This window comes from Pelodiscus sinensis, chromosome 5, assembly GCF_052426305.1.
Source record: "Pelodiscus sinensis isolate ZL-2025 chromosome 5, ASM5242630v1, whole genome shotgun sequence".
NCBI lineage: Eukaryota > Metazoa > Chordata > Testudines > Trionychidae > Pelodiscus > Pelodiscus sinensis.
In genome coordinates, this window is record NC_143056.1 from 92,701,480 (window position 1) to 92,714,312 (window position 12,833).

A 12,833-nucleotide genomic window follows, 5' to 3' on the forward strand; every position below is an offset into this window, starting at 1 on the left:
CATCTGACGAAGTGGGTCTTTGCCCACGAAAGCTTATGCTCCTACTTCAGTTAGTCTATAAGGTGCCACAGGACTCCTCGTCACCATACAACAATGTTTTCTTTGACATTTCTTCTTGGATTATTAATTTATTCCTACTGGAAGTTGTGGTGTCATACTGTTCCTGTTGCGAGGCAAGATGGCAGCCTCGACTGGCCTCCAGGCAAGGACGGGCAACTCTGCATAGCCAGAAGGGGTGGGGCCTTTGATAGAAGGGGCTAGGCAGGCAGCTGGCCCTTGGTAACATCCAGACTGTACCTCCCCCCATCCAGAGCACGCTATCCAGGCCTCTGCAGTGTGTGGCTCCAATGGTGATTTAAAAGGCCTGGTGCTCCAGCCATTGCCACTACTCTGGTGGCTCCCTTTGAATCTTCAGGCCCTGGAGCAGTTGTTCTCTTTGCCCTTCTCCCCCCATGGATGTGTCTGCCTGTTGCACACTGCAGAAATTATTCCATTTGCAGTAACTGCAACCTTTCTATGTAAAAGCAATGATGTGGTTTTTGTTCAGAAACACTAGATGACATAAGACTTCCTCTTTGCGCTGTTGTAAAATGTAATACATTCAGAGGCACGATGTTTAGGAAATTTAAGAAGGCTTGTGTTATTTGATTTGGTGAAATAATCCCAAAGGAAGCATACAAACTGAAACTCTTTGGATTGGCATTCAAAACTCATCACAATTTCCACAAACAATGCTTTCTCCAATGCTGAAATTAGCCTCTTTGCAAGTTAGAGTAAGTATGTTATGTTTCTGAGCAGTCATTTTGAAGTTTCATTAAAGTGGGAAAAACAGTAGGAGGGCAAAGCTGAGGACTGAATTCAGGATCTGATTGTTATACTCCCAAAGTAATGTATATTAGGAACATTTCTGCTAAAATGTTCTAGGTTAGGGATTACAGTAAATTGATCACATAATACTAGAGGAATTTATCATGTAACAGAAGAGGAATTTAAGAACTGAACATTTCATATTAATAAAACAGGACTACAGATAAAGACAGTTGGGGTAACAATTTTTGTTATTACTTGGAATAATCCTCTGCCAATTTCAGGACCTATTAATACCGGCATGAAGGGATTAAAGGAGTAGAATCTTTATGAGGTTTCCTCATGGAGATTTATCATTGATTGCTTTAGCAGGAGAATGTAGTTTGATCCTCTTTCTGAAGTTTCAGGCTCTAGAGGTGGCTTTGCTGACACTTTGAGATCAGGATCATCTGACCAAAGACTCTTAACCTTCACAGCAGCTTCCTCTTTCATCCATCCATCCCACAAAGCATTTCAACTGGTCAGTAGCTGTTCAAGACAATGCCCATCACTGAGTCCTAGGAAGAATGACATCAGAGTGGCTAAGTACCCACCCTGTGTGAAGGTGATGCAAACTGCCCAGAGAATTATAGGAGATTAGGGTTGGTTGGAAGAGACCTCAGGAGGTCATCTAGTCCAGTGTTTCTCAATCAGTGCTTCGACTACCCTTAAGGGTACTTGAGAGAAGTCTGGGGGGTATGTCAACACAACTGAAATTTGGAGAAAACTGAATTTTTGTTTTAAGTTTTATAGCATTTTATTATTTTTGTACTTTTTACACTCACAAATTTTATCGCCCGCCTGGCTACAATTAAGTTGTTTAAACAAATGTATGGCAATGGTAGAAAAAAATTGTGCGTCTGAAAACTGTAGGTACTGGGGGTACTTATATATATTTTTAAAGGGGTACTTTATCAAAAAAGGTTGAGAAACATTGATGTAGTCCAAGCCCCTGCTCCAAGCAGGATCAAACCCAAGTAAATTATCCAAGCCAGGGCTTTGTCAAGCCTATCGTTAAAAACCTCTAAGGATGGAGATTCCCCCGCCTCCCTGAGCAACCCATCCCAGTACTTTACTGCCCTCCTAGTAAAACAGTTTTTCCTAATATCCATCCGAGACCCACACACACACTGCAACTTGAGACCATTGCTTCATGTTCTATCATCTGTCACTACTGAGAATAGCCTGGCTCTGCCCTCTTTGAAACCATTTTTTAGGTAACTATCAAATCCCCCCCATTCTTCTCGTCTACACACTAAATAGGTCAGACTAAATTCCCTCAGCCTCTCCTCATTAATCATGTGCTTCAGCCCCCTAATCATTTTCATTACTCTCTGCTGAACTCTCTCTAATTTGTCCACATCTTTTATGTAGTGGTGGAAGGGTCCAAATCCAATACTCCAGATGTGGTCTTACCAGTGCTAGCAATGCTCCCACTAACGCAACCCAATATTTCATAAGCCTTTTTGGTTACAAGGGCATATTGTTGACTCTATGGGAGACTATATCAAAAGCTTTGGTAAAGTCAAGAAATATCATGCCCACCAATTTCCCCATATCCACAGAGACAATTATCTCATTATAAAAGGTAATTAGGTTGTTCAGGCATGACATGCCCTTGGTGAATCCAAGTTGACTGTTCCTGATCACCTTCCTCTCCTCCAGGTGCTTCAAAATGGAGTCCTTGAGGACACCTGCTCTATGATTTTTCCAGGTGCTGAGCTGAGGCTTTCTGGTCTGTAGTTCTTCAGATTCTCTTTCTTCCTTTTTTAAATATGGGTGCTATGCTTGCCTTTTTTCAAATCATTTGGGACCTCCCCCAATCACCGCAAGTTTTCAAAGATAATGGCCAGTGGTTCTGCAATCACATCAACCAACTCTCTCAGTACCCTCTTATGCATTAGACCTGGCCCCATGGATCTGTGCATGTCCAGCTTTTCCAAATAGTCCTTAACCTTTTCTTTCACTAATGAAGGTTCAACTCTTCCCTGTACTGTGCTGCCCAGTGCAGTGGCTAGGAGCTGACATACCTTTAGAAACCTTTACTGTTATCCTTCACATCCCTTGCTAGCTGCAACATGAATTATGCGTTGGCTTCTCTGATCACTCTCCTGCATGCTCTAGCATTATTTGTATACTATTCCTGTGTCACCTAGTCAAGTTTCCACTTCTTGTAAGCTTCCTTTTTTCTGTTAACCCAAGCTGGTCACCTGCCATATTTGCTATTCTTTCTGCACATTGCGATAGTTTGTTCCTATGACCTCAATAAAGTGTCTTTAAAATACAACCAGCTCTCCTGGACTCCTCTCCCACTCATATTATTCTCCCAGGGGATCCTACTCATCAATTCCCTGAGGGAGTCATGGTCTGCTTTTCTGAAGTCCAGGGTCTGATTTTGCTGCTCCCCTTACTTCCCTTGATCAGAATCCTGAACTCAGCCATCTCATGGTCACTGCAGCCCAAGTTGCTACCCACTCAGGGGTGGCGGGGATAATAGGTGGGGGAAGGCATTGCCTTCTCAAACCACCAGCCTGACCCCACACAGAATCTATCCCCCCCCCCACCCCCGCCACAACAACAAATACAGGTGTATTGTGGGTGGAGTGTTGTTGCCCCGAGTGCCCCTTGCTCCAGGGTCAAGGAGACTGAGGTTGCACACTGCCCACCCTCCTTGTGCTCCGGGGCTAGGGAGGCTGGGGGCACCTGCTACCTTCCCTCCTTGTGCTCTGAGTGGAGGGGGGGGGGGAAAGAGGCTTCATAGAAGGGGTGGAGCTGGGGGCTTGCCTCCCCCAGCCCTACCTTCAGCCACCACCCATGTACTTCCTCTACCAATTCTTCCATGTTTGTGAGCAGCAGATCAAGAGGAACAAAACTCCTAATTGGTTCCTCTAGCACTTGCACCAGGAAGTTATGCCCAACACTGTCCCAAAACATCGTGGATTGTCTCTGCACTGCTTGCTGTATTGTTCTCCCACCAGATATCACGATGATCGACGTCCCCCATAAGTACTAGGGCCTGTGATTTGGAAACGTCTCTTAGATGTCTGAAGAAAGCCTCATCTACCTGTTCCTAGTCTGGTGGTCTATAGCAGACCCCTACTACAACATCAATCTTGTGCTCTCACCTTTAATCTTAACCCAAAGACTCTCAAGAGGTTTTAATCCAGTTTTGTACTGAAGCTCTGAGCAATCATACTACTCTCTTATATACAGTGCAACTCCTCCATTTCTCTCCTCTGCCTGTCCTTCCTGAATAGTTTGTACTAGAGGTCAGGAACCTCAGACCTGGGGGCCAAATGTGGCCCCCAGCTTGCCTGAATCTGGCCCGAGGCTCACAGCTCCCCCCTGCATTAGGGAGCCTGTGCTGGTGCTCCAGCCCCTGTGCTGTCCCATCACAGGGCTGGAGCACACAAAATCTACTAGGCTGGGCCCCCCTAAGCTCTGGTGTGTGAGGGGAATGTAAGGAGCATCTTTCTGGCTCTCAGTCAGGCACCACGTCAGTGAGGGGGTTTTGTGTGTGGCCCCCAACTGATTTTTCCACCTCAAGGCTTAGGTCACCATCCCCCAACCACATTTAAAGTCCTCGCACTAGGTTAGCAAGCCTGTTTGCAAAGACGCTCTTCCCATCTCTTCCTAGCAATCCTTCTTCCTGTAACATCCCATGGTTGAAGAATCCAAAGTCCTCTCTCTGACACCATCTGCATAACCATGCATTTATCTCCAAAATTTGATGCTCCCGACTCTGTAGTTGGGCCTTTTCCTTCAACCGGGAGGATTGACAAGAACATGACTTGTGCCTCAGTCTCCTTTTTTTCTTCTTCCTAGAAGATAAACTTAACACATGGATGTAAGAGGGCACTGTTATATATAAAAAAGCGAGGTTGAGGGTTTTTTTTTTTTACATGTAAGACACAGTTTATTCAAAACAAAATAAATATTACTATATTATAAGGAACACATTCTCTATCTACTTAGGACAGGTTATGCTTCTCACTGAACAAAAATCTACAAATTAAGCTTTCTATGCTTTTTGCTCAGGAAAAATGTTTTAAAAGTCATTGGTAGAAAATTAATTGGTAATAGGCAACAAAAAAGAGCTCCCCCCCATCAGCATGTTTTTAAAAATCACATCTATAGACCTTTGTGTGTTTGCTAGTACAGTTTATTAGTAAAGATAGCGGATTATTTCCAAAATATATAGAGAAAACAAAAAAATTAATTGTTATACATTTTCCGAGGTAAACAGGCATGGAAAAGAGAACTAAATTATGTAATTCATTTAGTTTTTTTATTTCCTGGGATAAAAATGCATTTAATCCCCACAAAATTGTGAAAAGCAATGGAAGGTGAACAGTCTGTCCTCTACTATCATATTTCGTGTACCAGCTGAAATTGCTTTGATTAATGATACTTAGGGTACGTCTAGACTACATGCCTCTGACAACAGAGGCATGTAGATTAGACTACCCGGCATAGGAAAATGAAGCAGCAATTTAAATAATCGCCCCTTCGTTTAAATTTAAATGGCTGCTGCGCTGAGCCGATCAGCTGTCTGTCGGCTCAGCGCGGTAGTCTGGACGCTCCATGGTTGACATCAAAGGCATTTGTCGACCTCCCTTTGACGTCAACCACAGAGCATCCAGACTACCGCGCTGAGCTGACAAACAGCTGATTGGCTCAGCGCGGCAGCCATTTAAATTTAAATGAAACGGCGATTATTTAAATTGCTGCTTCATTTTCCTATGCCGGGTAGTCTAATCTACATGCTTCTGTTGCCAGAGGCATGTAGTCTAGACGTACCCTTAGTCATGTGTCCTAAGGCCTTGGGCAGGGATGAAAACAGATTTCATCACACCTTTTCCTCCCTTGACCTCACTTTAATTTAAAAAAAATACATTTCTAGCCCTTATGATTACACACATTCATGTACTCCAAGTCTCCATAGATGCTCAGCTTCTGAGATGGAACATACTGCTATACAGCTGTTGCAACAGTAGCACAACAAATCCAGAGCAGCACCAGTATGGAAAGAACAAATGTAGTACTTAAAATCTAGCCAGAGTTTGTAGAAAAACATTTGAAAAAGCTGTGGCTTTCCTCTTCTTCAAAAAAATCCTCTGTGAGCCTCCATGCTGTAGGTAAGATGTTTTGCTTAACAATGATTCTTTCAGATCTGTTGTGTCTTGATCAATCTGTGGAATATATTGAACCTGTTACACATTTTTCAGGCAAACCAATGCAATGTTGCCTGCTTGACTCTCTAAACAGACTCAAACAATAGCAGTAAGAGGTTTGAACTACCCCATTCATTTAAATCAACATCATGCAGAAATTACCATTTTGCAAGCCATGGAATTTGTTGTTTTGCTGCAGCAAGGTGTCTGACAGCATGCATGCTGTCTCTCTGCCCTCCTGGGACTTGCCTATAGCTCTTTTTGTTCTTCAGTTTTCCTCATGAGGAGCAATTAGATTACAGTGCAGGCTACCTCCATGGTTGCATGGAGACAGGCAGCGAGATGGTAATATCCACTCTTTCTTTTCTTACCATTTCCCCTTTAATGAATCCTTACTTTTTTCGCTAGAATGCTGAGCTTGCCAGCTACTGCTGTACTGTGAAGATGTTGTGGCAGTAGTTAGCAAAGTATGATAGGTGCCATTAGAGCAGTGATGGACAACTTAGGCTAATTAGTGGGCCAAATGAGTATCCTTTCATTTCAATGGGCACAAGGCTGTCGTAAGCATGATAGTCTCCCAGGATAGGGTAGTTTTGCCTACTGCACTTGTGTACGTAGAATTTGCAGGGTGTGACATTTGAACCATAACAGCGCTTTGATTGGATACAGAGGGAGAGTAAAGCTCTCATAGTCAATGCTGCATGTACCTCAATTCCTGTGTCCTTGCTTTATGTGCACGTCATTTTAGTAATACCCGTACAAAAAAAATGACATGGACAAAAACCGGTGAAATCTTGCAACTCTGTGCATAAGCAATGGTAAACAAAATCCTGATGGGCTGCTTGTTGCCCTCAAGCAGCAGGTTTCCCACCACTGCCATTAGAGGGAATGAGCACTAAACAATTTGGAGAGCAAGTAACCCATCTTTATGAAAGAAATTCTTTGAATTCTTCAAACAGAAAGCTTATGGATTTACAACTCAGATAGTTTTATTATCTGCCAATACTGTAAACCTGAAAGTACTCCACACATCAGACTTAGTATCTTTGTGTATCTCCATGAATAACAAAAGCCGTCAACCCTCATGTTTGGGGAAATATTAATTGCATCATGTATCTTGGATATTGCTAGGATAAGATCTTCTGCTGCCAGAGTCCAAGCAACTCTCTTTCTTCATTTGACAGGCAATTGGTGAATTCATGACATGAACACCAATCTCAGAACAATTTAGAAAAGTTCAGAAAAGTTAGTATTTCTTAGTTCAGCTGAATGAAACTACACATTATCTTCTGCATAACTTTCACCGCTTTGAAAGTATATATCCTTCCCACCCATACATTTGATCAGTATATATCCTTCCCACCCATACATTTTTGGGTGCTGTGTTGCAGTGCACTGAGAGGATGTGCAACAGGAAAGCAAAATTCTTTGAAGTATTCAGATCTTGTAAATGGGTTGGATTATTGGAATTGCTGTATTGGTATTTGCACTGAAGGTGCCTAAAGTATGGCAGGGTAAAACAATGACTTTATGTCAAGAATCAAGTTGACTGCACCTCAAACCATTTGATACATTCTTTAATTCACCAGGAAAATACATGACTTTTAAAGTCTCCCTAAGTACCCTTTTCAGGTCTACTACAATCTACCTTCCAGTGGCAAGGTAGATTGTAGTAGACCTGAAAAGGGTACTTAGCAAGACTTTAAAAGTCATATATTTTAAAGAGGATCAGTCCACCCGCCAGTACATGCCCCTTCACTATTTCATGTGAAGAAAAAGGAACTCAATAGTGTTAGTTTTTCTTGCACTTGCACATGGCAATATTTCTAATGAGTTATTTGAGCTCATAGAACACACGAAGATTTCTCTGGTTCAGTGAGGATCAGTCAGTGCTTCATAGACCACTAACAAGCATTAGCTCACTCAGAATGATTCTCTGCAGAGACAGGAGCTGAAATGGGTTTTTAACCTGAAAGTCGTGTACTGTGACTACCCTATTATTTGATATTGCTAAAAGGAAGGTGGGTCTGGCTAAAGAAATAGGCCCCAAGTTAGTCCTGTTCTAGAAAAAGGAAAATGGTTATACTGATGACTCCAGCCTGCCTCCAATATACCTCATTTAGATCATAGGCTATGTCTAGACTGCAGGCTTCTTTCGAAAGAGCCTCTTTCGAAAGCATCTTTCGAAAAAGGCTCTTTTGAAAGAGCGCATCTAGACTACAATGCGCGGATCGAAAGATCGATCCGCTATTTCGAAAAAGAGCGTCCAGACTGCTGGACGCTCTTTGAAATTCAAAGCCACCCGGAACTGCTTCTGCCAGGGCATGGGGACAGCATTTCCTTCCGGGTGCTGCCTGCCTGCCCTTTGCAGAGACGCGTGGTTAAAGGGACACTCCTGAACACCCGTTGCTCTGCTCCTGCAGCTGCCTTTGCTGTCCCTTGAGGAATTTTGCAAGGCATTGCAGTGCTGGTTTGGAGTGCTCAGCTTCCTGGGACACCCCAGCAGCTTTTTTCTTTTGAGGTTTTTCTGCTTGCAGACCCTTATTTTTGGCATGGAGCCAGAGCTGCCCCTGGGCAGGCGATGGCCCCACACCACCATACTGCAGCTGTTGCTGCATCTTCATGACACTGTCATGAGGCTCCTTCCCGAGCTGCTCCCAGACCAGAGGGATGAGGGGTTCCTCCGTCAGGCAGCCGCACTGCTCTTGCCTCCGAACTTTTTCGTGAACAGGCGTGTTTGGAGGTTTGACACCAGCTCTGAATGGTGGGACCGGCTCGTGATGGAGATCTGGGATGACCAAGACTGGCTACGGAACTTCCGCATGAGAAAGACCACTTTCCAGGAGCTGTGTACCTGGCTCGCCCCTGCTCTGGAATGGCAAGACACCCACCTGCGGCCCGCCAGCCCCCAGGAAAAGAGGGTCGCCATTGCCCTCTGGAAGCTGGCAACCCCTGACAGCTACCGTGGGACACCAATTTGGCGTGGGGAGATCTACTGTCGGGGCCGTCTTGATGGAGGTAAGTCATTGTCTGGGGACAGTCACAGTTTGGGGTGGGGGGAAGGGAGACTGTCAGGAAGGGCCAAGTGGAGTGGGAGTGGGAGGGAGCTCCTCCACTCACCCTGAATTGTGTGTGGGGTGGTTCTGAGGAGGGGATTCCCAGGGTGTTTGAGAGGGAAGGTGGGCGGTGGGTTCTCCTCCTAAGACATAAGGCACCCCTTCTAACACTTTGTTGTCTGTCTCGTTCTGCAGGTGGTGAGGGCCATCAATTCGGAGCTGCTCAACAGGCTCATCTGTCTACCGGATCTGGACAGCGTCATGGCCGGCTTTGCTGCCCTCGGCTTCCCAAATTGCGGAGGAGCGCTCGATGGGACACACATTGCCATCCGTGCACCGCCCCATCGAGCAGCCCAATTCATCAATAGAAAGGGCTACTTTTCTATGGTCCTCCAGGCCCTGGTTGACCATCGTGGACAGTTTTTGGACATTTGTGTTGGGTGGTCAGGGCGGGCATACGATGCCCGCATCTTCAGAAACTCGTACCTGTACCGGAGGCTTCAGGCAGGAACATTTTTCCCCCATCGCCAGTTTGCGGTTGGGGATGTGCACATGCCGGTGTGCATAGTGGCTGATGCCGCCTATCCCCTGATGCCGTGGCTGATGAAGCCCTACACCGGCCAGCTGGATGCGAGCAAGGAGCAGTTTAATGCTCGCCTTAACCGGGCTCGCAACCAGGTCGAATGTGCGTTTGGCCGTTTAAAGGGCAGATTCCGGTGCTTGCTCACACGCCTCGACATGGGGGAGACCAACATCCCCGAGGTGGTGGCTGCGTGTTGCGTCCTCCATAACCTCGTGGAGAGGAAAGGGGATGCCTTCCTACCAGGGTGGGGGAGAGCTGCTGATGCCCAGGAGAGGCTCTTTGCCCAGCCCCGGACAGCTGCCATCCGCCAGGCTCACCGGTCTGCAGTTGGCATCCGGGAGGCCCTCCGGGAGCAATTCTCCAGTGGAGGCCACTGAGACTGAGTGCACTGAGGGGCTTCTGCCTGGGGACTGGGCCCTGGCCCAATAGAAGCTTCCCTCCACAACCCATCTCCTGACCCAGTTTGGACACATCACTTACACCATGGTGTGTTTCAAAATAAAATGTTCTCTTTACTTGTTAGGTAATATGTACAAAATTATAAATGTTGCAAACATAACAAAAATTTTTTTTCATTTTTGTTGCCAAACTATATACAATAAAGAAACAGTTCGTTTAACCCTTTGTTTGTGCTTTATAACTGGGATGATGGGGGTGATTGAAACCTGGAGGGGGGAAGGGGACTGGAAACCTGGAGGGGGGAAGGGGATCAGGTTGAATGGGACTTGGCAGATTTCCCTTTCCTGCCTGGGCCTCGTGTTTGGGGTGCTCCCCGGCTACGGGATCGGGTGATGCACCTGTCGGTTGGCTGGCTGCTGGGGTGCTCTTGGGACGTGGAAGCCTGGGGGAGAGGAGGGCCAGGGGGAGAGAGGGGCTGGGGAACTGTGGGGGCTGGGGGAGAGGGAGGTCCAAGGGGGGAAAGGGATGCTGTTGTGGAAGGGGGGTTTGGTGGGGTGGGGTCATGGGGTGCTGGAGGAGCAGGACCAGGCACAGCAGCAGGCAAGCCGCTGACCTCCCTCAGGGTGCTGTACAGGACCGTGCGCTGCAGGACCAGCTCGTTCATGAGCCGATCACGCCAGCGCTCCTCTGCCTCAGCCCTCTGTCGCAGGATGGAGTTCTGCTCCTGCACAGCCTCGACGTGCTGTCTGAGGATGTCCGCGTAGACACGCCTGTGTCTGTGGCTCCCATGTCCCCGAGATGGAAATGGAGGTGGGGCTGGGGTGCTGCGGCCCTCTTCCACGGCTGGTCCGGCTGTGGAGGAAAAGAAGAAGACACAATCAGTCCTATAAACTGGACTCTGTTGCACTGAAAATACTAACAGGATGGTTTATTAGGGGATGAGCTTTCCTGGGCCAGACCCACTTCCTCAGATCAGAGTAACATGGCTACATTTCTATCACAATCAGTCATGTGTGCAACAGCTGTCCAAAAGGGCATGCCCTCTCCCTTGAGACAGGGGAAGCAGACATTCTGAAGGTCACACTGTGTGTGTGTGTGTGTGACCTGGGCATCAGCCTAAGCATGACAGGTTTCCCTTGTGCATCACCCACTGTGCACCCACCTACCTCCCCCCCCCCCGGGTGTGACACAACCTCACTGTACTCACCTGCTGCTTCCTCTCCTGCGCCAGATGACGCCTGGGAGGCCTCAGAGGTCTGGGTGACTGGCTCCACAGTGGTGAGGGTCGCCGTCTCCTCGCTGTCCTCCTCCTCCTCTGGGACCATGTCCCCGTCTCCCGAGTGCTGTAGCTCCCGCTCTGGAGCGTCCACCACGGGCTCTGCCAGTCCGGATTGCACGAACCTCCGTGGTGTGCGTGCTTCTGCACTGCCACCCAGGATCTGGTCCAGCTCTGGGTAGTAGGGGCAGTAGTGGGGGGCTGCCCCAGACCGGGAGCTCTCCTCCCTGGCTTTGGCATAGCCCTGCTGCAGCTCCTTAACCTTGGACCACACCTGGTCCTGGGTGCGGGGGTAGTGGCCCTTCTGGGTCAGGGCTTCAGCCATGCGGCCATAAATTTCGGCATTTCGCCGCCGGCTTTTGAGGGCCTGTAAGGCCTCCTCCTCTCCCCACAGCTCCAGCAGGCTCTTTATCTCTGCGCCGGACCAGGATGGTGCCCAGCGCTTGGAGCCCTTGGCTGGGTCCTCAGAAGGCTCGGTGGAAGGGCCAGGACGGTCTTGGGGCTGGGACATGCTGCAGCAAGGTCGCCGTGTGCTCTGGCTCCTTGTCTGCAACAAGTGTCTGTGAGGGTGCCTGTCCCTTTAAGGAATGGCTGCAGCCAGGAACCACAGACGTGCAACCCATGCCCCAGATTGTCCACCAGGGCTTCTTCCTGGAGGCCAATTCTTTCGAAAAAAAGGGCTCCCCCCGTCCAGACTCACGTTCTTTCGACGGATCTCCCTCGAAAAAGGCGTTCTTCCTCGTGAAATGAGGTTTACCGCCGTCGAAAGAAAAGCCGCGTTCTTTCGATTTACTTTCGAAAGAACGCGGCTTGAGTCTGGACGCAGGGGAAGTTCTTTCGAAAAAAGGGTACTTTTTTCGAAAGAACCCCTGAGTCTGGACACGGCCATAGTGATAGCCTGTTTTAGTCTGAATCAAGACTTGAAAACAATGCAGTCTTTTCTGCATAATTACACACCAGCCTGTAGCCCATCAGGGCTCATGGAGAGGTTCTTCCCCTTCCAGGTCAGTGAGCAGCCACTCTGTCTAAGTCCACAGAGTCCCTTTAGTCTTGGGTCTGGGGCCCATGATCAGCTCCAGTCAATGGGTAATAAGCCAGTTCAAGTAGTCAGAAGCCCAGGTCCTGGTTCAGGATGGAGCAGCAACAAACTGTCCACTGCCCTGGCCGCGGGTCAGGGCAAGGTGGCAATACAAACAGTCACCAGTTGCAGTTCATAGCCCAGGCCCTGATTCAAGGCTGGGCGTCAAAACAGTTATATAGTTCAGTGGTCCAAGCCCTGTTCAGGATGGGGCCACAAGCAAACAGTAAATGGCTGGGTCTTCTTGTTCAGGCAGAGATCCAGGATTCTCAGGCAGTTAACCTGAAGTGGCAGAGGGGGGAGACTGCTACCCAGTGGTTGGGTGGCAGGGGAGACTCAGGCCTGCCCACTCCACTGTGTGCCAACCCAGGACCCTAACAACAGCAGAGCGGTCTGCTGCTCGGTCAGTGGGGATCCAGAT